Consider the following 22,510-nt stretch of genomic DNA (forward strand, 5'->3'; position numbering starts at 1 on the left):
CGCACAGCCTCTTCTGCACAAAGTCCAGATCCATCCTCCCAGACTTCACGCACTCCTTTGACACTCCTGCTTCACACATCCTTTTAAAATATCAAATAACAGCCCCTACAAGCTAAAAACAACAACAACCACAAAAGGCACCTCTTTGCTGAGAGGCTAAACCAAGCGAAAGGGACACTCCAGAGACATCAAAGTGAGTTGAGGGACAGGAGAGAAGAAAGGTCCTGCATGAACAAACGGTCCTGCATGAACAAACGGTCCTGCATGAACAAACGGTCCTGCATGAACAAGCAGCTCTTAATTGCGGAGCGTGTGATGTGGAGGCTGCACTGCGCCTGCTGGCAGGGGCTCCAGATGGCTGCTGTTATTCCACGTTGTCCTCCTAATGCACTAGGATGCAACAATTGGAAGTGGAGCGTTCCCTGGAGTACCCTGGAATCAGTGCTAGCAATGACGCTGCTAGCATCGGCGCCAGGCTCACGTGCTTCTGCACAGCTGCTGGGCACCCTGGTCACCTCACAGCCGTGTTGGGCACCCTGGTCACCTCACAGGAAAGCTGGTGCTGGCTGATGGTGTTGTGCTGTGTTAAGATGTTTAGCACATCTCTGAAGCACGGGGGTGGCGTTAACTGAGAAAGGAGACCATGATCAGTGCTCCTGAGTCCACACCCTGGTGGTCAGTCTGACGGGGCCTAACGCTGCTCACACGGTTACACACCCTCAGCTGCACCAGGCAGTGAACTTTACCTTCTGTCTGGACTGTAAACACAGGGTCAAATGAAGAAATGGGAAGCAATAAGGCATCCAAACAAAGATATGCAGGGGCGTTGAAATGACCCAGAGGTGTGATGTGGACGACTTGAGGAGTGGCAGCAAAAGCTAACAGTTCTGCTCTTACTATGAGTTACAACAGTGTAGTAACAGTGCTGTCATGTTTAGAATAACACAACAGTAAAAACACAGTTGAAGGCATTTTTGATCATTTCCTGCTGGTGTCAATATTCTGTACCCGGTGCCATATTTCCAGTCTAGGCCTGTCTGATTATTATTAAGATCTGATTCCAGGTCTGATTAAGATCAGATAACAGGCACTGTCCTGCTTAGCTTTAAAAAGCTCTTTATTTTGGATTTTATTTTTAATCTGGACTTTATTTTGCTTCTTTATTTGTCCCAAAAGTGAAGAAATCAATTCAACAAAAAAATTCCAAAAGACTCAGATAGAGATCCCATCCAGAATAATACCAACCAGACCTTCACAATAATCCCAGGCAGAATAATACCAACCAGACCTTCACAATAATCCCAGGCAGAATAATACCAACCAGACCTTCACAATAATCCCAGGCAGAATAATACCAACCAGACCTTCACAATAATCCCAGGCAGAATAATACCAACCAGACCTTCACAATAATCCCAGGCAGAATAATACCAACCAGACCTTCACAATAATCCCAGGCAGAATAATACCAACCAGACCTTCACAATAATCCCAGGCAGAATAATCCCAACCAGACCTTCACAATAATCCCAGGCAGAATAATCCCAACCAGACCTTCACAATAATCCCAGGCAGAATAATCCCAACCAGACCTTCACAATAATCCCAGGCAGAATAATCCCACAGTCATTCCCTTTCCTCTTGCCTCTATATCAGCTACTGTGCACAGGTGTTTAGTGTTTGGAGACTGAATTATGAGCAATTACCCTCAAACTGAAAAATGTCAGATAACCTAAGGGCATTTCCAAGGGCAAGGTGTACTGAGCAAGTACATTTCAGTAAAACAAACATCAGAAAATCCAACACTCCCGTTGCAGAAAAAGGCACTTTGCTTTCATCTGTGGCAGAGCAACAAGACCCTTCCACAGAGCCCTGCAGTGAGGGGCTGTGCTGTTGTGCCCTGACAGTTATTCAATTATCACATCAAATGTTGTTTTCATGACAACATTAATACTGACTGAATAGTAGCAGAGTAGTAAAACACAGCCTGTCAGACAGTCAGTAGAGCAAAAGTAACCATTACTTACAACTGATAGCATGTTATTTTATCCTTGATAAAACATTCATTCATCAAAGACAAAAAAAGAGGTTAGAGAACAATTCCTCATCCTCGATATGTTGGTTTATTTCTCAATTTGGTGCTTTATGTATGTACTGGTATTTAGAGGTATTTTGTGGTTTGTAGCAGTATTCAGTGATCAGTAGTTATATGTAGTTGTATGTAGTGTAATGTAGGGGTATGCAGTGGTAGTTAAATTAATTTAATGGTAGTATTTGCTGACATGAAGGTATATTACTCTAGATGTTATTTTCTTATTTTCCTTTCTCTGTTCTTTCCAGAGCTAAAATATTTCACTAAGAGCTGAATACATACAATCCTTCAGCAATATTGAAAAAATCTCTCTGTAAGTGTTTCCAATATCTCATATCTCATCTGAAAACCTCTAAGTAAAGTGATATTCTGCAGACAGGAAATCCAAGAAAGCCTGGTACCCCAGCACAGACTCTGAAGTGTGCAGCCATAACCGTGTTACTACTATTGAAACTGTGTGTGTATAGAACAAGGCAATAAGGATCAAATGACCCAGAGTCCAGAGAAGCCAAAGTGCAAAGTGCTCGAGTATGAGTGCATTAGTATGAGGACAGAGAGTGTCACAGTATAGACCTCCCAAGTTCTGGATCAGCTCGGTCAGGGCAGGTCAACATACGTACAGGACACCAGATCAACATATGTACAGGACACCAGATCAGCATACGCACAGGACACCAGATCAGCATACGCACAGGACACCAGATCAGCATACGCACAGGACACCAGATCAGCATGCGCACAGGACACCAGATCAGCATACGTACAGGACACCAGATCAGCATACGTACAGGACACCAGATCAGCATACGCACAGGACACCAGATCAGCATATGCACAGGACACCATCTGTATGTGCAGGCACACCATCACTTTGGGCTCAAGAGTGTACCTCTATATGCTACTATATCTAGATGACAGTTTAAGATGACCCTGGATGGAAGACAATTATTATGATGTGCACAAACATACGTGTTTGTGCACATTATTATTCTGAAAGGAGAACTGAATCTGAGTTAGCTTCAAAGAGAAATTTCCACTGTGTAAATTGAAATGGCATTTCCAGCTCTCAACTGTGTGTGTGTGTGTGTGTGTGTGTGTGTGTGTGTTTTGTGGAATTTTATTAGCGGCTGTAAATCTAGTTTCTTCTGCAACATTTCAGATTATAAATGATAAGCAACCATTGTTTTATGGGGCTACTGCTAAGTACAAAACTGTGATCAATACTGTATCTTACACTGTATCCTGTATCTTAGGTATCCAAATGATAATTATTAGTTGAATTTCTATAGCACCTTTCTCAGACTCAAAGACACTTTACAAATATCACACCTGATGAGACACTTTACAAATAACACACCTGATGAGAAGCAGCAGCCCACTTGCACACAGCACACTCTCGATCAGAACCCACAGGCCCTGGGGGACTGCAGCAGGTGTAGGGGAAGTGGAGGAGGTTAAGACCAGGACAGAGCACCAACCATCACTGGACACAGATACACAGAGCACCAACCATCACTGGACACAGATACACAGAGCACCAACCATCACTGGACACAGATACACAGAGCACCAACCATCACTGGACATACATACACAGAGCACCAACCATCACTGGACACAGATACACAGAGCACCAACCATCACTGGACATACATACACAGAGCACCAACCATCACTTGACATACATACACAGAGCACCAACCATCACTGGGCATACATACACAGAGCACCAACCATCACTGGACATACATACACAGAGCACCAACCATCACTGGGCATACATACACAGAGCACCAACCATCACTGGGCATACATACACAGAGCACCAACCATCACTGGGCATACATACACAGAGCACCAACCATCACTGGGCATACATACACAGAGCACCAACCATCACTGGGCATACATAGGACAATTTAGAGCATCTAAATCAACCTAACCTCCACAGTTTTTGGACTGCGGGAGGAAATCGGAGACCCAGAAGGAGAACATGGAAACTCCATGAGGAGAACATGGAAACTCCACCCAGACAGGGACTCAAACCCAAGACCCTAGCACTGAGAGTCAACCATGCCTCCAAACCACCGTGCCACCGACATGTTAGCAATGTGTTGTTAATTTTGCAAAGAATGCCAAGTCAGCATTTTTTAAACAGCACAGTCTGAATGTACAGTCTCCACTGTCCTACGTTCATCTCTGAGCAGGTCGCCTTCATATACGAGAGATCGCATAGCCCAGAGGGGATACATGTCCAATAACACATTTTCATTTTAACCAGTTTAAGTATATGACTATTGATGTGTATTTCAGATGATTGTACTGCACAGAACAAGAACTGCTAAACTACGTTCAATTCATATCCATCATCTTGCTTTTACTGGCATTTTTAGTGTGACAAATTTGGAAATTGGGACTTAATATAAATAGCTTTGTAGTAGTATGTGGATAAATGATTAATAAATGCAAATAATGCAAACAGCTCAGTTTTCCATGTACTTGTACTCACAGACAAACACAGGCAGGGAAACACAGGCAGGGAAGCCTGGAAAACGATAAGACATCAACACACGCTGCAAGAATTCCTGGACACCTGAACATCTCGGCTCCCGGAGTTCCTGATTACATTCCTGAGTTTGCAAATGATGGAGCCTTGCTGAGACACAAATGAAAACACGCGTAACCTCACTGATCTGGGACCAGTTTCTCGTTGCCATATTCTTACTTTTACTCTCCCTTGCATACATCTCCTGTTATATCTTGTGGTTTTGTAATTCTTCATGCTTCCTGTACACTCACACATCCAACCATGCATTAAATTAACAATAGTGGATCTCTAACAATGACAAAGCAGTCTAGAGAGAGGTACCTACAGACAGAAGGTTAGCTCCCTGACACCTACAGACAGAAGGTTAGCTCCCTGACACCTACAGACAGAAGGTTAGTTCACTGACACCTACAGACAGAAGGTTAGCTCCCTGACACCTACAGACAGAAGGTTAGCTCCCTGACACCTACAGACAGAAGGTTAGCTCCCTGACACCTACAGACAGAAGGTTAGCTCCCTGACATCTACTCAACATCAATAAGACCAAGGAGCTACTAGTGGACTCCAGGAGAGGGCTCACACTCACAGTACTACAAACAGGGTTACTGTGGGACCTGCAGCTGTGTGTCCCTCAGTGTGCACACGACACGGGTCCTTACCTGGACTGATCATACAAGATGTGAGCAGAAGACGCACAAGAAGCACAAGAACAGAATGAGTGAGCCCCTGTGTCCTGAGGTCGTTTTACACCCATACTGCTGAGACCTGATGTGACCTGACTGCTTGTATGGAAACTGCACTGCTCGCGACCACACAGAGGAGGTGTGGACTCCAACATCACTGGGGTCAAGCTCCCCTACCCCCTACAGATCTACAACAAACTCTGTTTGAGGAAGTCAAAGAGAATCACAACAGACCAACCACAGTCCACTCTACTCTACTCCACTGCTGCCGTGTAGCTGATGGTAACAAAGCAAAACATCCAGAACCTGGTACTGAAGCAGCTTCACTGCACACTACCTACTGCACACTGCACACTACCTACTGCATACTATTCACTACATACGTCTACATTTAGTGCATTTGGAAGACACTCTTATCCACAGCAACTTACACTTTTCAGTCATGTTATAGAGGAAGGCGAGTGTAGTGTTAGGAGTCTTACCCAAGGACTCTTACTGGTATTGCATAGCGCATTTGTCTGGATGGGGACTGAATCCCAGTCCCCCACAATAGAGGCAGCATTGGTTCATGCTACACTATGCCAATCAACTACTGCACAATACCTACGCACACACTGCACTCATCTCTTCTCAGGGTTTATGCAGATTACATAGATGTACAGTGGTGCAATGTATGTATAATATTATGACTGACATGTTTACAGTGTATGATATTGAGTGCATTATCTAATACTGCGCAGATTATTATATTTAATACTGCATAAGAGGCTAGGACTCACCTACACTTTGGTATAGTATATAATCTAACTGACAGGAGTGAGTAAAATAGTTTCAGGATTATCAGAGGACTGCATTATAAGCACCTAAATGTCTAAGAAAACTCTAACACACATTCAGATATTCGGGCTGCACTATAATGCATTATAACCTTAACTCCACATAGTTAAAGAGTAGTGGTGATTTATATTTTGGCATGCTTTGCTTTTACACATGTCTTTAATAGTTTTCTATTAAAAAAGATGAATGAATGAAACCACATTTAAAAATCATATTGGTGGTGTTGCTGATATAATTAAAATGCTACTAAAATAAAATGCTACATCACATGGCTTAAGAGTTAAACTTAATATCTTAGCCTGCAGAACACAGTATTATCTATCTAAAGATAGCAGTTGGTCCTCTCAGGTCAAACAGTTTAAAGGATTACACCAGATAACCAATCAGTCCAGTAGGCCAACACTTTGAAGACAACACCCTTCAAAGCTGGTTTCTGCATGATTTTAAACACAGTGCCCTTTGCAGTTAAAATATATGTTTTTGCGCTCTACTGTTTCAGTTTAACATGCTCAGTTAGGACAAGATAATATTTTAATGTTTTTACAGAGAAAACAGAGACAACAGCAAGCCAAGCACAAAGTCACTGAGCACCAAACACCAAGTCACCAAGCAAGCCAAGCACCAAGTCACCGAACACCAAACATGAAGTCACCAAGCAAGCCAAGCACCAAGTCACCGAGCACCAAACACCAAGCCACCAAGCAAGCAACTCACCAAGCAAGTCACCAAACAACCAATTGGATTTTCTTTGCTATTTTTTAGTATTTCTTTATTTTCAGGTAATTAGTCTAGTATGTCATACAGTAAGCATTATTAAATGTTAAATGTTGCTGACTTTACCGTGGACCCTGGATAACTTATAGCTCTGCACACAAACAACTGTGTGGGTTACATGGACAAGCGCTCGACTGGATCCTGATATGTCTTTTAAACCTTTCAAGTTGAAAAAAAAATCCATCTGAATAAGACGAACAGAACAGAAGTTATCAACAGTAATTCCTTTTTGTGGATCAGGATTCAAGACCAAATGTGTTATAGACGCAACACAGAGTGTTTTGTTGAGTTTCCCTTTTCTTACTCATTAAGGGCAAAGTTATTCTACATAAAATGAGAATTTATTCCCTGTTGAAACAAATATAAAAAATCAGATAACCTGTCCACTCAGAATGCTAATAACGGCAACTAGACAAGAATTCGGATATATACCCTGTTGATTCTGCATATGATAAATCTTACTTGCTTATCTTTGTTCAAACATCAAGATATAATCTTAAATAAAATGAAAAATACAATTCTAAAATATTAAGAGACCCACAGAACCACATCCTCACATTTGGATATCTATTTTTATACACAGTTTGCTAACATCCAAGGCTCTTTACACAGGTGGTTCATAAATATAAACAGGCAAGGATTTTAAATAAAGTCTTTTGGTGGTTATCAATTTACTCTACGATGTTTAGCTCTTTTTCCCTTTATAATAATATACAATGTCAAATCCTAATTGTTCAGTGAACTTTGTGTGTGTCGGTGTTTAGTTCATGCCACAGCAGATGGGTGGAGTACAGTGTGTACTCTCGTGTTCATCACGACTGTAGAATGAAGATGGTGCAGATGAGGTCACATCTGCTGAAACCACATTCATCAAACTGGTCTGTACGCAGACTTACACTGCTAAGAACTAACAAGCTGTACAGCAGAGGGGAGTTTCAGTAACACACTTCAGCAGGACATGTACATTGCAGACGTTACATACATTCAGTGACTTATAACAGTGAGGTTTGAACCAGCAACCTTCTGATTACTACTGGAGGACCTTAACTGTTGAGCTACCCCAATCTAGGGGAGAGGGAGTTTAACACACCTAACATGCCTGGGGGCAGAAGGACTATAAACACACCCAGGAGGCAGAAGCGCTATAACACCCCAGGGGGCAGAAGTGCTTTAGCCCTGTGCTACCGCCCCACGTTGACCTGCTCTTCTCACTTCCACTTAACCTTTTCTGCTCTAATATGTGGACTGAAGAGTGACCTTTGGGTCTGTGTCTTACACGTCTATTCAAATCAACCTTAAAAAAATTAACATAAGGACAGATGAACTCTCACTTGTTACAGCTATCACTGCTCACCACTGACCTGAGTTCAGTAAACCAAATCCAAAAGCTACACCCATCCTGCACTGATATATCACATGTGTGTACTGGTTCATAGCTTTGGTAATGTGAGAATTCCCACTCCTCTCCATAGGGAGTGCTTCTATTACTTATTCAACATGGAGAATATTCTTCCATGTATTACACAACAATTACAAAACACTTGATCCTTTAAGGAACATTTTTGGTCTCCAGGTACAAAAACTGAATACAAATTTCAACATGTTGTTAAAGTAAAGGCCGGTTCATTAAGCTCAATTTACTTGTGTTTTAGGATATGAAACCCAACTTCACAAGCACAGCAAACACAGCGAGACCATGTTAATGCTTCCCTGAAGACAGCCATATTACTGTGATATATCTTACTGACCCAGTGCTCACATTAACGATGCTTAATATTTAATTTACAGCATGTATTAGTGTGCAAAGCATGCTCCAGGGTTGCTGATAATGCGTCTCTTTAGCATCTAAGTACGACATTTAGGTAAAACTTTTCTCCACTGCTCAGTCTTCTGATGGCCACTACAGTGCAAAGCTGTCCACCAACACTCACATCACCGATACGCTTGATCAAACCCAATTATGGGCTGTTTACCAAAGGACGCAGAATAACAAGGAAAGCAAAGTGACGATTCCTAAACCTGCCTGTGCCTTTACCACTGTTCACGGATTTGTTGTATTGGACATAAGTACCAGGCTGGCTTGTTCAGCTGGCTGGCCAGAGTCAGAGTGTTACAGAGGGGAAGCAGCAGAAAGCACAACATTTTAACACACGACGTCACTGGTTGTACAGAATTCAGCATAATCACATAAAATGTCATGTACACCGTTCGTGTAAGCTACACGACATGACATGCAAATGGATCTAATTTCAATAAGGATTTATTATGCAAGCATGCCCAATTTACATATTGCTGAACATATTCCTTGTAGAAGTATATGAATTTTCATGATGATATATATTTTTAGCACCTTGAAATAAGGGAATTAATTTAAATGAATATTAATAACCCCATTACTAACCTCATTTTTTGCCTGGCATTTTTATTAGTCAATTTTAGAAAGTTTCATTGAAATGGATTTTGACACAACTCTAGTGGTACTGGTAGGATTAGTCATTTATCTGTGTTTTACTTCACCTAGAGTTGGATGTCAGAAGAAATTAGTTCAAAAATGATCAGGGTTTCGTAGGTATGTATCGCATTTAATTTCATTTAATATCACATTTAATATCACTCTCAGGACTTTCCTGATTGTGTAATGCACCATAAAAGAAAGCCTCAAGCATGTATTAGTTATAAGTATATTTTAACTACAGACATGTATTAACTACAGACGTATTAGTTATAAGCATGTATTAGCTATAGACATGTATTAACTACGGGCATGTATCAGTTAGAAGCATGTATTAACTACAGACATGTATCAGTTATAGGCATGCATTAACTATAGACATGTATTAGTTATAAGCATGTATTAACTACAGACATGTATTAACTACAGACATATTAGTTATAAGCATGTATTAACTACAGACATTAACTACAGGCATGTATTAGTTATAAGCATGTATTAACTACAGGCATGTATTAACTACAGGCATATATTAGTTATAAGCATGTATTAACTACAGGCATGTATTAACTACAGACATGTATTAACTACAGGCATGTATTAACTACAGACATGTATTAACTACAGGCATGTATTAGTTATAAGCACATTTTAACTACAGACATGCATTAACTACAGACATGTATTAGTTATAAGCAAGTATTAACTACAGACATGTATTAGTTATAAGCATGTATTAACTACAGTCATGTATCAGTTCTAACCATGTATTAACTACAGGCATGTATTACTTATAAGCATTTATTAACTACAGACATGTATTAACTACAGACATGTCTTAGTTTAAGCATGATTTATCTACAGACATGTATCATTGTTGAGCTCTGTTATCTACTTCCAGCTTCTCGCCTGTTCGGTGGTCCCACATAAATCATCAAACTTAAGTAGATTCTTAACGTAACTACTGCTTCTTCAGTCTTTCCAGGCCACACTGAATAAATAACGTGTCAACTTGCAAGTTCAGTTTCGTGAGGTTAATTAGAAATATCATTATATCAAGTCCTTTATGCAATACAAACAAAACTAATTGATTTTGGTTTGTACAAAATTATGCATGTTGTTCTTTTCACGTCATGTCTAGACTGAATTCCTGAGAAGCCTGATCATTTTGTCAAGCTTTGCTATTTGTTCTGTTTAAACAAAATTCAATAGCATTGACAGGAATGAAAGCCATGCATATGTAATCCTAGGAATTAACCCTACCTGACCTTCTGAAGGAGCAGGGCTGAATAGGAAACCATTTTGTTCTGCACTGCAGTAAGTGGAACAACTGTACAAGACAGCAGTGCATTTAGTAAAAATAACAGCAGGGGCGCGCGGTCTGCTTGCAGTTTTGACTGGAGTCACTCTGAACTGGTGCTTGCAGCTGAGCATGTGCAACAGGGCACACAGGTCTTGCCTGTTAAAGCTAATGCTAATGTACAGGTGAAGAGAAGATTAGGTTACATCCGGTCACACGTGAAGAGGTGATTAGGTTACATCAGGTCACACGTGAAGAGGTGATAAGGTTACATCAGTGTGTTCCTCTTCCAATATAACTAATCAATCACAGTTATTTGTTACATGATGGCACTGACAACTGTTGACAAGCTCATTTAATATTGAACAAAGGAGAAAATAACAGGCTTATACAACCCCAAAGATCACCACTGGGTTTCTATTTAACCACAAACAGTGCCTGCTATTATAACTGCTATATAACTTATATTTTCATTAATTAAAAATTAAAAATGAGAAATAGTTGAAACACTGAACTATTTGTTATTTGTTGACTGTTTTGAGTGCTATCTGAGTAGCAGCCCTTCAATATACTTACATGCTGACAAATCAGAGGCTTAACCTTTCACAATATCTGTTAACTAATTAACACCCCGTGAAAAATCCTGAGTAAAGTGCTTAACATGACAGAGGTGTGACTTCACACCTGCTCTATCTTTAGATAGAGTCAAAGATCATAAAGATCAGATGTACAGAAATCACATGCAAACCACCATCATCTAAATGTTATGATTCTGAACGAAACTCATCATGTCTATACTGCCTGTATTGGCATTTAAATCCATTTTTTACATTATGACAAGCAAATATTATAAAATGTTTAGAATCTTGTCTTTTTAAAGTATAACAGGTCACCAGAGAGATGCTTTACTAAATGCACAGATGTCTGTTATTATACAGACTCTGTGCGACCCACTTGTCTACCTAAAATAATATACAAAAACTCATGTGAATTCTGTCATGCCAAATTAGATGTTACCTTTTTACATTTTTCCTCATTGACAAGTCTTGTTTTTTTCTGTATCCATCTTTTCTTTTCAACAGACTGTCAAAACCTATTTTTCAAATCTTCCACAGCCTGTTAAACCACAACAATAAGACAACAATGAGCTCCAGATTTGAACAGCCCCTTAAGACAACAGGCACCACACTAAAATGGGTGATTTGTTTAATCTAATTTTAAACTGCTTGCACTGCAAAAATGCACTTTTATGTAGAAGACAGAAGACAAGATGGAAGACGAGGCTTCACTCTGCCATTAACCGCGGGGTGAAACCCAAAGGGACTCACACATGGGTCATCAGATCATGAGAAGGAGGGAGACATGTTTCATTCTGTACAATCTGAACCTGATTCCTTAGTTACCTGTTTACTATAGAGAACTCCAGAGACCAGCTGAAACTCAACTAATGCACGTGCAGTTTTCTGAGCAGAGGAAGGCGGCTGGGAGACCTAAGCAGGAACCAGCCCAGTGTTCCCAGGACCAGGAACCAGGAACCAGCCCAGTGTTCCCAGGACCAGGAACAAGTGTTTCTGGAAGTGGTGTCTCAGTGGTTAAGGTACTTGATTAATAATCATAAGGTTGCCAGTTCAAGTCCCACCACTGTGAAGTTGCCACTGTTGGGCCCCTGAGCAAAACCCTTAACCCTCAATTACTCAAGTTGTACTCAGTCAAAACTGTTAGTCACTTTGGATAAAAGTGTCAGATAAATGTAAATGTAATCCCAGAACCAGGAACCAGCCCAAAGCTCCAGGAAACTGCTCCTAGACGTGCCCGTTTGCTCGTCAATTCAAATGTATTTAACAAGTCTAACATTATTTTGCTAATAAAAACGGAATGACGAAGCAGTAAAACACTCTTCTTCTAAAGGTCACTCCTCTGCTCAAGGATCAACCTCACTGCACTTGGGAAAAAACAAGAAGATAAACTCTTCTGACAGCTGCCAAAGCATTAGGTATGGCCAAGCTCTTCACAGTCTCTTCTGTTCCAGCAAAATATTATTATACTTTTCAATACAGCTATGCATAAGACTTAGGAACACCACTTATGAATATCACTTATAAAAGAAAGAATTTTATAAGTCTTTAAGTCCTTAGCTAAACATCCAACTGGAGCACATTAGCTAAACTGTTTCAGCCAAACCACTAAGCAGAGAGATCTGAACAGACAAGTTAGAATGTGGCAGTACTCTCTGCTCTAGGGATAAACATTTCCATGACTGTCTTTAGTAGGATATCCAGCACAGTGCTTTCCTGGAAATGACAAACATATTGGAGTCTGTAATGTGGTAATGAGCACCAACATTGCCAAACATTAACACATTAAAAATACTATTATATTTACCACAGAAAACAAAACTAAACAAGACCAGAAAATCCATGGGCATATATGAGTTTTGCTGGTTGCACTTTAAAGGGTGCCCTTTCATCATGATAATGATAATGACTTCAAACACTCGAAAACACAATTAAGACCTTCAATCTGCCCACTTACAAACAGGACAGAGCAGAAACACATTGCCAGAGCTAAAAGAAGACATTTGAAACAATTAACAATGGTGCCACTTTTGTATAAGCAAATACCTGTTAAATACTGCCCCAATAAATACTGCCCTGTTAAACAGCTTTAAACCCAATGTTCTTGACTTTATCTTAGGCCCAAGCGTGAGAAAAAAAAGATATGACCTCTCACTATATATGAGGCAAGGCACAGGGTCTCATCTACAGTGCCTCACCTTGCTGAATAGTACCTTGCCTGACGAGCTCTGGGTGAAGATCTGTACATGTGTCATTAGTAAAACAGATGTGCTGGTGGTATTGGGATGAGTCCACAGACATATACTCATCACTAACCCTAACCCTAGCTACATATACTCATCACTAACCCGAACCCTAGCTACATATACTCATCACTAACCCGAACCCTAGCTACATATACTCATCACTAACCTAACTACATATACTCCTCACTAACCCTAACCCTAGTTACATATACTCCTCACTAACCCTAACCCTAGTTACATATACTCATCACTAACCCGAACCCTAGCTACATATACTCCTCACTAACCCTAACCCTAGTTACATATACTCCTCACTAACCCTAACCCTAGTTACATATACTCCTCACTAACCCTAACCCTAGTTACATATACTCCTCACTAACCCTAACCCTAGTTACATATACTCCTCACTAACCCTAACCCTAGTTACATATACTCCTCACTAACCCTAACCCTAGTTACATATACTCCTCACTAACCCTAACCCTAGTTACATATACTCATCACTAACCCTAGCTACATATACTCATCGCTAACCCTAACCCAAGCTACACCCTCATCAGTAACCCTAATACTAACGGTAACTACATATACTCATCACTAACCCTAACGGACACCCTCATTACTAACCCTCCCTATACCCTCACCTCTAACCCAAGCTGCACCCTCATCTCTAATCCTAGCTATACCCTCACCTCTAACCCAAGCTGCACCCTCATCTCTAATCCTAGCTACACCCTCCTTTCTTCATCTTCCTTTTCTGCACTTTAGCACTTCAATTGGCACCTCAAGGTTAAGACAGGAACGTGTCACAAAATTTCATCTACACCTCCCCCACCGAAACTCACAGTTCTGAAAGACAGTGTGTGACGGTGGTCCAAGGTACCCGGCTCGCTTCCAGGCAAGCTGGTAGGCCTTATTAATATTTATGGAAGAACAGCTTAAGGGCAGACCCCTTGAGAGCCATCACTCCACTTTGCTGCCTAATGCTCACAAAATATATTGACAAGTGTCTGGCAGCACTCACCCCTGCATCCAGGAAAGGCTCCGGAGCCCAGTGAGTTCTGCTGTTTGAATATGTGCCAGTGGTGCTGCAGAAACAAAGGGTTGAATGTGTGCACTGCAGGCTGACTGATCCACCACCTCCCTCAGCTTCTCCATAATGAGCCCTTAGCACTGGTCAGGCCAACACCACACACCAGGCCTGTTAGCATGAAAGCCACACACCAGGCCTGTTAGCATGAAAGCCACACACCAGGCCTGTTAGCATGAAAGCCACACACCAGGCCTGTTAGCATGAAAGCCACACACCAGGCCTGTTAGCATGAAAACCACACACCAGGCCTGTTAGCATGAAAACCACACACCAGGCCTGTTAGCATGAAAACCACACACCAGGCCTGTTAGCATGAAAACCACCAAACCAGGTCTGTTAGCATGAAAACCACCAAACCAGGCCTGTTAGCATGAAAGCCACACACCAGGCCTGTTAGCATGAAAACCACACACCAGGCCTGTTAGCATGAAAACCACACACCAGGCCTGTTAGCATGAAAACCACACACCAGGCCTGTTAGCATGAAAACCACCAAACCAGGTCTGTTAGCATGAAAACCACCAAACCAGGTCTGTTAGCATGAAAACCACCAAACCAGGTCTGTTAGCATGAAAACCACACACCAGGCCTGTTAGCATGAAAACCACACACCAGGCCTGTTAGCATGAAAACCACACACCAGGCCTGTTAGCATGAAAACCACCAAACCAGGTCTGTTAGCATGAAAACCACCAAACCAGGTCTGTTAGCATGAAAACCACACACCAGGCCTGTTAGCATGAAAACCACACACCAGGCCTGTTAGCATGAAAACCACACACCAGGCCTGTTAGCATGAAAACCACACACCAGGCCTGTTAGCATGAAAACCACCAAACCAGGCCTGTTAGCATGAAAACCACACACCAGGCCTGTTAGCATGAAAACCACACACCAGGCCTGTTAGCATGAAAACCACAAACCAGGCCTGTTAGCATGAAAACCACCAAACCAGGCCTGTTAGCATGAAAACCACACACCAGGCCTGTTAGCATGAAAACCACACACCAGGCCTGTTAGCATGAAAACCACACACCAGGCCTGTTAGCATGAAAACCACCAAACCAGGCCTGTTAGCATGAAAACCACACACCAGGCCTGTTAGCATGAAAACCACCAAACCAGGTCTGTTAGCATGAAAACCACCAAACCAGGTCTGTTAGCATGAAAACCACCAAACCAGGTCTGTTAGCATGAAAACCACAAACCAGGCCTGTTAGCACGAAAACCACCAAACCAGGCCTGTTAGCATGAAAACCACACACCAGGCCTGTTAGCATGAAAACCACCAAACCAGGCCTGTTAGCATGAAAACCACCAAACCAGGCCTGTTAGCATGAAAACCACAAACCAGGTTTGCTATAAAACTCCTATTTTTTCCAGGACACAAATTACAATGTTGGAGTTCACTATTAGAGAAAGTCAACAGTCAGGGATGAAAAAATTGGAACAATGTGTTATTTTTCAAACTTGAGTAAACAGTCAATAGAGGACTGGTAAATGTCATGAATGCCGTTTCTGCATGTCTACATAATAAGGTAAAACCGCATTTCACTATGTATATACAACAACCCTGTCAACGCTGTATTTCAATATGTTTACATAATGGCTTGGCCATCACCCGGGTCAACAAGGTTCGTGTCACATGCTGAGGGACCAGACCAGTCTGGTGAAAAGTGGGTTACTGGAACAAATACAAGACCCTCATGGACGAGAGTAGAGAACAGAGGACTGTTGGAATGTTACTACACCAGTAACCCCAGTGTGAGAGCTGTTATCACAACCTGAGATCAAGGTACAGCAAACATGCTACAGCAAGGGGGAGCCAGGAGGAGAGGTCAGAGGGGAGATACCATCATCATCATCATCATCCTTGTCTACAAGATGAAGACCATCAAGGAGCAGAATCTTCCATGGAGAAGGAGGTTGGAGGCCAAGATAGCAGCCACACGGAGAGACATCAGCCAGATATTAGAAATGCAGAAAGATATGATGAAGGTACTGTCAAAAAACTGTCCAAACCTGTTCATACCAGAGACCATGGAGATGGGCAAGCAAAGATCAACAGCTCCTGCTGCCCAACTGTAGAGGTACACATGAGAAGTCGAAGCCAGGAGAATAAACTGGATGTTCTTTCACGAGCTGTCAAAAGTGTACTCTCAGTGGCAGGGAACAGCATGAGAACAGACCCACCAAAGCTGGAGACTGAATAATACTACAAAGGCATATGGGAGAAGGAGGCACCGCACCAGAACAATGCCCAGTGGTTAGAGAACCTGAGAGCAGACCACAGCAACCTCTCTGAACAGGGTCCAGTAACCATCACACTAGCACATGTCCAAGAAAGGGTCTTAGGTATGAAGAGCTGGACAGCTCCAGACCCTGACATGGTGACTGCACTCCATAAGCACCCGGCAGTACAAATGAACCAGCTGCTAATTTAATGTCAAACACATGGATCCTGGAATGCATAAGGCTGTATAACATCTATAAAACTGAGTGAACGAGACATGGACTCACTAATCCATCTCACCGGGATATACAGCAACGACATCGGAATGTCATTCGGACTGGATAAGTGTGGTCGGATGGTTACAAGGAGAGGGAAGATGGCTAGAACAGAAGGGATCAGATTACCTGAAGGTAACATAACAGATGATGAGAGCAGCTACAAGGACCCTGATATCCCACAGGAAAATGGTACTCATGAACAGGTCACAAGGAAAACAGCTACAGACAAACACCTACAAATACCTACAGCCAAACACCTACAATGAGTGAACACTCTGGAACAACATAAGCAAGTGGCTGGTATAGTGTACAGGAACATCTGTGCTGAGTACAGGCTGGAAGTTCCAAGGTCAAAGTGGGACAAACCCCCAGAGGTGGTAAAAAATGACCATGCTAAGATCCTGTGGGACTACCAGACAGAGACAGACATGATGATAATGGATAACCAGCCAGACAAGTAGTGATGAACAAACAGCAGAAGAGGGCCGTAGTGAGAGATTTGGCAATCCTGAGTGATGGCAACATCAGGAACAAGGAACATGAAAAGTTTGAGAAATACCAAGGGGTGAGAGAAGAGCTGGAAAAGACATGGAGGGTGAAGGCAACTGTGGTTCACGTGGTAATTGGAGCACTAGGGGCTGTGACCCACCAAACTGGGAGAACGGCTCCAACAGTCCCCAGGCACAGCATCCGGGATCTCGGGCTAGAAGTGTACAGTCCTGGGAACAGCTAAGATACTACACAGGACCCTCAAGCTTCCAGGCCTCTGGTGTGTGTGTGTGTGTGTGTGTGTGTATATATATATATATATATATATATATATATATATATATATATATATATAAGCCTATTTAACCAAGAAAATCTAACCAGATACTCATCCCCATTGGTTATTTCCATTCTTCAGTCTTAAAACTAATTCACTTTTCCCATAATTATCTGCAATGAATGCAAGGGCTTTCTGCATGGCTGCACCCTCTTCATGTAGAGGTACGCTATCAGAGGAACTTCATGTAGAGGTACGCTATCAGAGGAACTTCATATAGAGTTACACTAGCAGAGGAAGTTCATGTAGAGTTACACTAGCAGAGGAAGTTCATGTAGAGTTACACTAGCAGAGGAACTTCATGTAGAGGTACGCTATCAGAGGAACTTCATGTAGAGGTACGCTATCAGAGGAACTTCATGTAGAGGCACGCTATCAGAGGAACTTCATGTAGAGTTACACTAGCAGAGGAAGTTCATGTAGAGTTACGCTGGCAGGGGAACGTATTGTAGAGATCCTCTAAAGCCGAGGCAAAGTACTTTAACTGTGTGACTGTGTGCTGCTGTGTTAGAAAGCATAACGTTGTTCATTTCAGAGTTTCCCTTCGTAATGTCCTTTCATACACACACGACCAGATCATTTTTGGAGACCAGAACATTTTTGGAGACCAGATCATTTATGGAGACTTACTGTCTCGCTCTCACCTCCCCCTCTCATTGTATCAGGTGTCTGCTGTCGTCCCCACAGGTCATGTCGTGAAGATGTGTGGAAAATGGTGCAAAACAAAGCAATCAATTAAACCAAAATTCTCTAAAATAAAGACATGAGAAACACCTCTGGAATTAATCAAACAAACCGAACAACAAAATGAACAAACACCATATAGTGAATACTGGGAACCCAGTGAATACTGGGACACTCATTCTCAGTCATGTCCATTTTGTGATTTAGAGTACATACTACAGAAACAAAATGACGCAGAAACAATAAAGAGCTATTCTCGCGTCACGCAAAATGTACAACACATTTTCATTAAATACACAGAGAAAAATGTAGTCTTCCACAGGCAGGAAACGCAAAGTACTCACTCTACAATAAACCGTGTCTCCATATTATGAAATATACAGTTCTATACAACTCATACCATTAGGCAATTATCCCTGCAACAACATTTCACATTATAACTGCTTCAGTGACATTCAAACATAGTCCTCACTTACAGTGTCCCTTCATCTGCAAATCACTGGGGTCTAATTACCTGCTTATTGTCTGCGTTTCACCGTCTTGCATAAGATTACGTGGCACATGATGAAATGCCAGCAGGGAGGCTCAGCAGAGACCAGCACCTCCTACAGGCAGGAATGTTGACGCCACTTTGTTAGCCAGGTGGCAGTTATGGACCTGCAGCTTGTCAGAGGAAGTTCCCTGGTAATGTAACCTCACACATGAAGACATGTTATTAACATATTATTATTAACATATTAACATATTATTATAAGCATATTATTAACAAAGTGTTATTAACATAGTATTAACATATTGACATATTATTAACATAGTGTTAACTTAGTAAATAATAGTAGTATGTTAATAATACTATTATTTCCCTATTACTATTGTATACTATTTACATATAGGCAGTAGTAGCTCAGTTGTTAAGGTACTTGACTTTATTTGGAAGGTTGCTGGTTCAAGTCCCACCACTGCCACTGTTGGGCCCCTGAGCAAGGCCCTTAACCCTCAATTGCTCAAGTCATAATTGTAAGTCTCTTTAGATAAAAGCATCAGCTAAATGCCAGAAATGTAAATTTATGTGTCTAATCCTGCATGTTCATTTCTGATCTCTAATTTTTTCAAATTCCTGCTTTCTGTCTGATTAATTTCCCCATATCTCTCTCTCTCTCTCTCTGTATCTACATCTTTCTCTCCTATTCTCCTTCTCTTTGCCCATCTCTCTCGGTCTTCCTACCTCTGTCCCTAGAGTCCTCTCTGTCAGAGGACAGACTAAGTTTCATCAGCAGCTCAGGCTTACACTCTCTCACTCTCTCTCTCTCTCTAAGGGCTGCGATTGCAACATGACCACAGAAGTTTTGGCTTACACAGCCAATAAGGTGTTTCTCTCCAGCTAATAATGTGATTTTCTCCTTATATAATAAACACAGAATATGCACCTCTGCCTTCCATGAAACACCTTTACCTATTCAGCCCCGTGGGCCATCTAAAAACCTTTTCCTCTCTGACGTTAGCACATGTCTACAAAGAAGCATACAGTAGTGTCATCAGTACAGTGTCATCCACACACACAAACTCTAGCGGATGTAGACCTGAGGCATGTCAAAGTCTGTGACAGTAGATAAATCTGCAGTGACAAACGTTGAAATGTGAGTGCTTCTAGCAGCATATGTGAATCAGCACTGAAATGGCGACATGTGTAGTGTGAAAGGACGACACAACAGATGCTCTGTTCCTGACCTCTGAAAAAGAACATGAGCTCTCCTGCTAACCTTAAACCCTTAAACGTGACTCCAGCATGCTCTGCCACTTCTCTTCCTATACCAGCCCACAACACCTCCACCCCACAATACCCCCACAACACCTCCACCCCCAGCAAAGAAATCAGCCTCATATGGCCATTGAGTGTTTGGAGTAAAAGGGCTCTTTCATTATCCTGCTCTACGCTGGAGGGGAAGAACAAGAAAATGAGAAAAAAATGCTCATTAAACTCCAGGCAAAACATTCATTCATTTTTATTCATCATCTAAACCGCTTAATCTAACGCAGACAAAACCTCCAGCACAGAACAGGCAGTAATTTGCCCAAGCGCAGGACCTAACCCGAGCACAGAATTAACACCGCAGTGTCAAATTAATTTCTCACGGTGTTTTGTTGGTGTCCAGCTGGTCCTTTTGGGCTCTGCATTTGGGTGTTAATTCAGTGCTACAGATTTTGTCGGAGGGTGATAAATCCGCCAGGGTTACTCCGCTGACCCTCACGCCGGCACAAGCATGGGGATTGTGTGGGGTCGTCCCCAGAACAGCCCAGAGACACCTCTGCATTGTGTGAATCAGCCCACCAAACACAACACTGTCTGACTCCAGTGTCATTCACATCTTTCCTGTGGCTTTACACATGATCAGACACGGGGTCGTACGCAGGTCATGTGGTATATTAGCATGCCTGAACAAAGCAGACGATACACGACGAAGGTCAGGACTGACCCTCTGTGACATGGAGCACCATCACTGCTAACAGCACATAACAGATAACTGATAAATGATTCTGTCAAAGGCTTGATCGTGTTCAGCTGTCGATGTGAGCAATAACTCAGGCGTCTTGTTGCACTCTACACATGTCTTGCTTTCCCTGATTAAAGGAAACGACACAAACCACTTCAGGTTCTCACAAATAAGCTTCTATCAGCACCTCCTAATCTAAAGAGGAAAACCAAAACCTGAACGTAATGAAAAAACGGCGTTCAGGGACAAAAGGACAAATGATCTTTTTCAGTCGTGGGATGCATATGCATGCGTTAGTGCGGCATGTTTGCGGCAGCAAGAGCCAGAGAGTCAGAGAGAGTCATAGAATCAGAGCATAGAGAAAGAGTCAGGGAGAGACTGAGAGAGGGTTCTGTGTGAGGTGAGGGTTCTGTGTGGAGGCTGGTGTTCATGAGTCTGATGTTCAGAACGCACAACGTCCACGTCCCGGGAAGTAAAGGACAATGTCCACGTCCAGGGGTTTGAAGGACAATGTCCACGTCCAGGGGTGTAAAGGACAATGTCCACGTCCAGGGGTGTAAAGGACAATGTCCACGTCCAGGGGTGTAAAGGACAATGTCCACGTCCCGGGAAGTAAAGGACAATGTCCACGTCCAGGGGTTTGAAGGACAACGTCCACGTCCCGGGAAGTAAAGGACAATGTCCACGTCCAGGGGTTTGAAGGACAATGTCCACGTCCAGGGGTGTAAAGGACAATGTCCACGTCCAGGGGTGTAAAGGACAATGTCCACGTCCCGGGAAGTAAAGGACAATGTCCACGTCCAGGGGTGTAAAGGACAATGTCCACGTCCAGGGGTTTGAAGGACAATGTCCACGTCCAGGGGTTTGAAGGACAATGTCCACGTCCAGGGGTTTGAAGGACAATGTCCACGTCCAGGGGTTTGAAGGACAATGTCCACGTCCAGGGGTGTAAAGGACAATGTCCACGTCCAGGGGTGTAAAGGACAATGTCCACGTCCAGGGGTGTAAAGGACAATGTCCACGTCCAGGGGTGTAAAGGACAATGTCCACGTCCAGGGGTGTAAAGGACAATGTCCACGTCCAGGGGTTTGAAGGACAATGTCCACGTCCAGGGGTTTGAAGGACAATGTCCACGTCCCGGGGTTTGAAGGACAATGTCCACGTCCAGGGGTTTGAAGGACAATGTCCACGTCCAGGGGTTTGAAGGACAATGTCCACGTCCAGGGGTGTAAAGGACAATGTCCACGTCCAGGGGTGTAAAGGACAATGTCCACGTCCAGGGGTGTAAAGGACAATGTCCACGTCCAGGGGTGTAAAGGACAATGTCCACGTCCAGGGGTGTAAAGGACAATGTCCACGTCCAGGGGTGTAAAGGACAGGCTTTTCTCTCCACT

The 22,510-nt window shown here is 42.5% G+C and overlaps 1 protein-coding gene across 9 annotated transcripts in view; it reads right to left on the bottom strand.

The window, feature by feature from the left end:
* tenm4 (teneurin transmembrane protein 4) overlaps window positions 1-22,510 on the bottom strand; it is a 170,322-nt gene that overhangs the window by 142,889 nt on the left and 4,923 nt on the right. The window contains exons 2-3 of one of the 9 annotated variants that reach the window (XM_081699656.1): window positions 19,139-19,318; window positions 18,571-18,612 (exon numbers count right to left, since the gene is read on the bottom strand). The exons of 7 other annotated variants lie outside the window; for them this stretch is intronic. The gene's annotated coding sequence lies outside the window, so the exon portion shown is untranslated. The remainder of the gene's footprint in view (window positions 1-18,570; window positions 18,613-19,138; window positions 19,319-22,510) is intronic. One more of the 9 variants, XM_081699655.1, reaches the window with a different exon arrangement.

Source organism: Electrophorus electricus, chromosome 17, assembly GCF_041902795.1.
Source record: "Electrophorus electricus isolate QZ-2024a chromosome 17, ASM4190279v1, whole genome shotgun sequence".
Lineage (NCBI taxonomy): Eukaryota > Metazoa > Chordata > Actinopteri > Gymnotiformes > Gymnotidae > Electrophorus > Electrophorus electricus.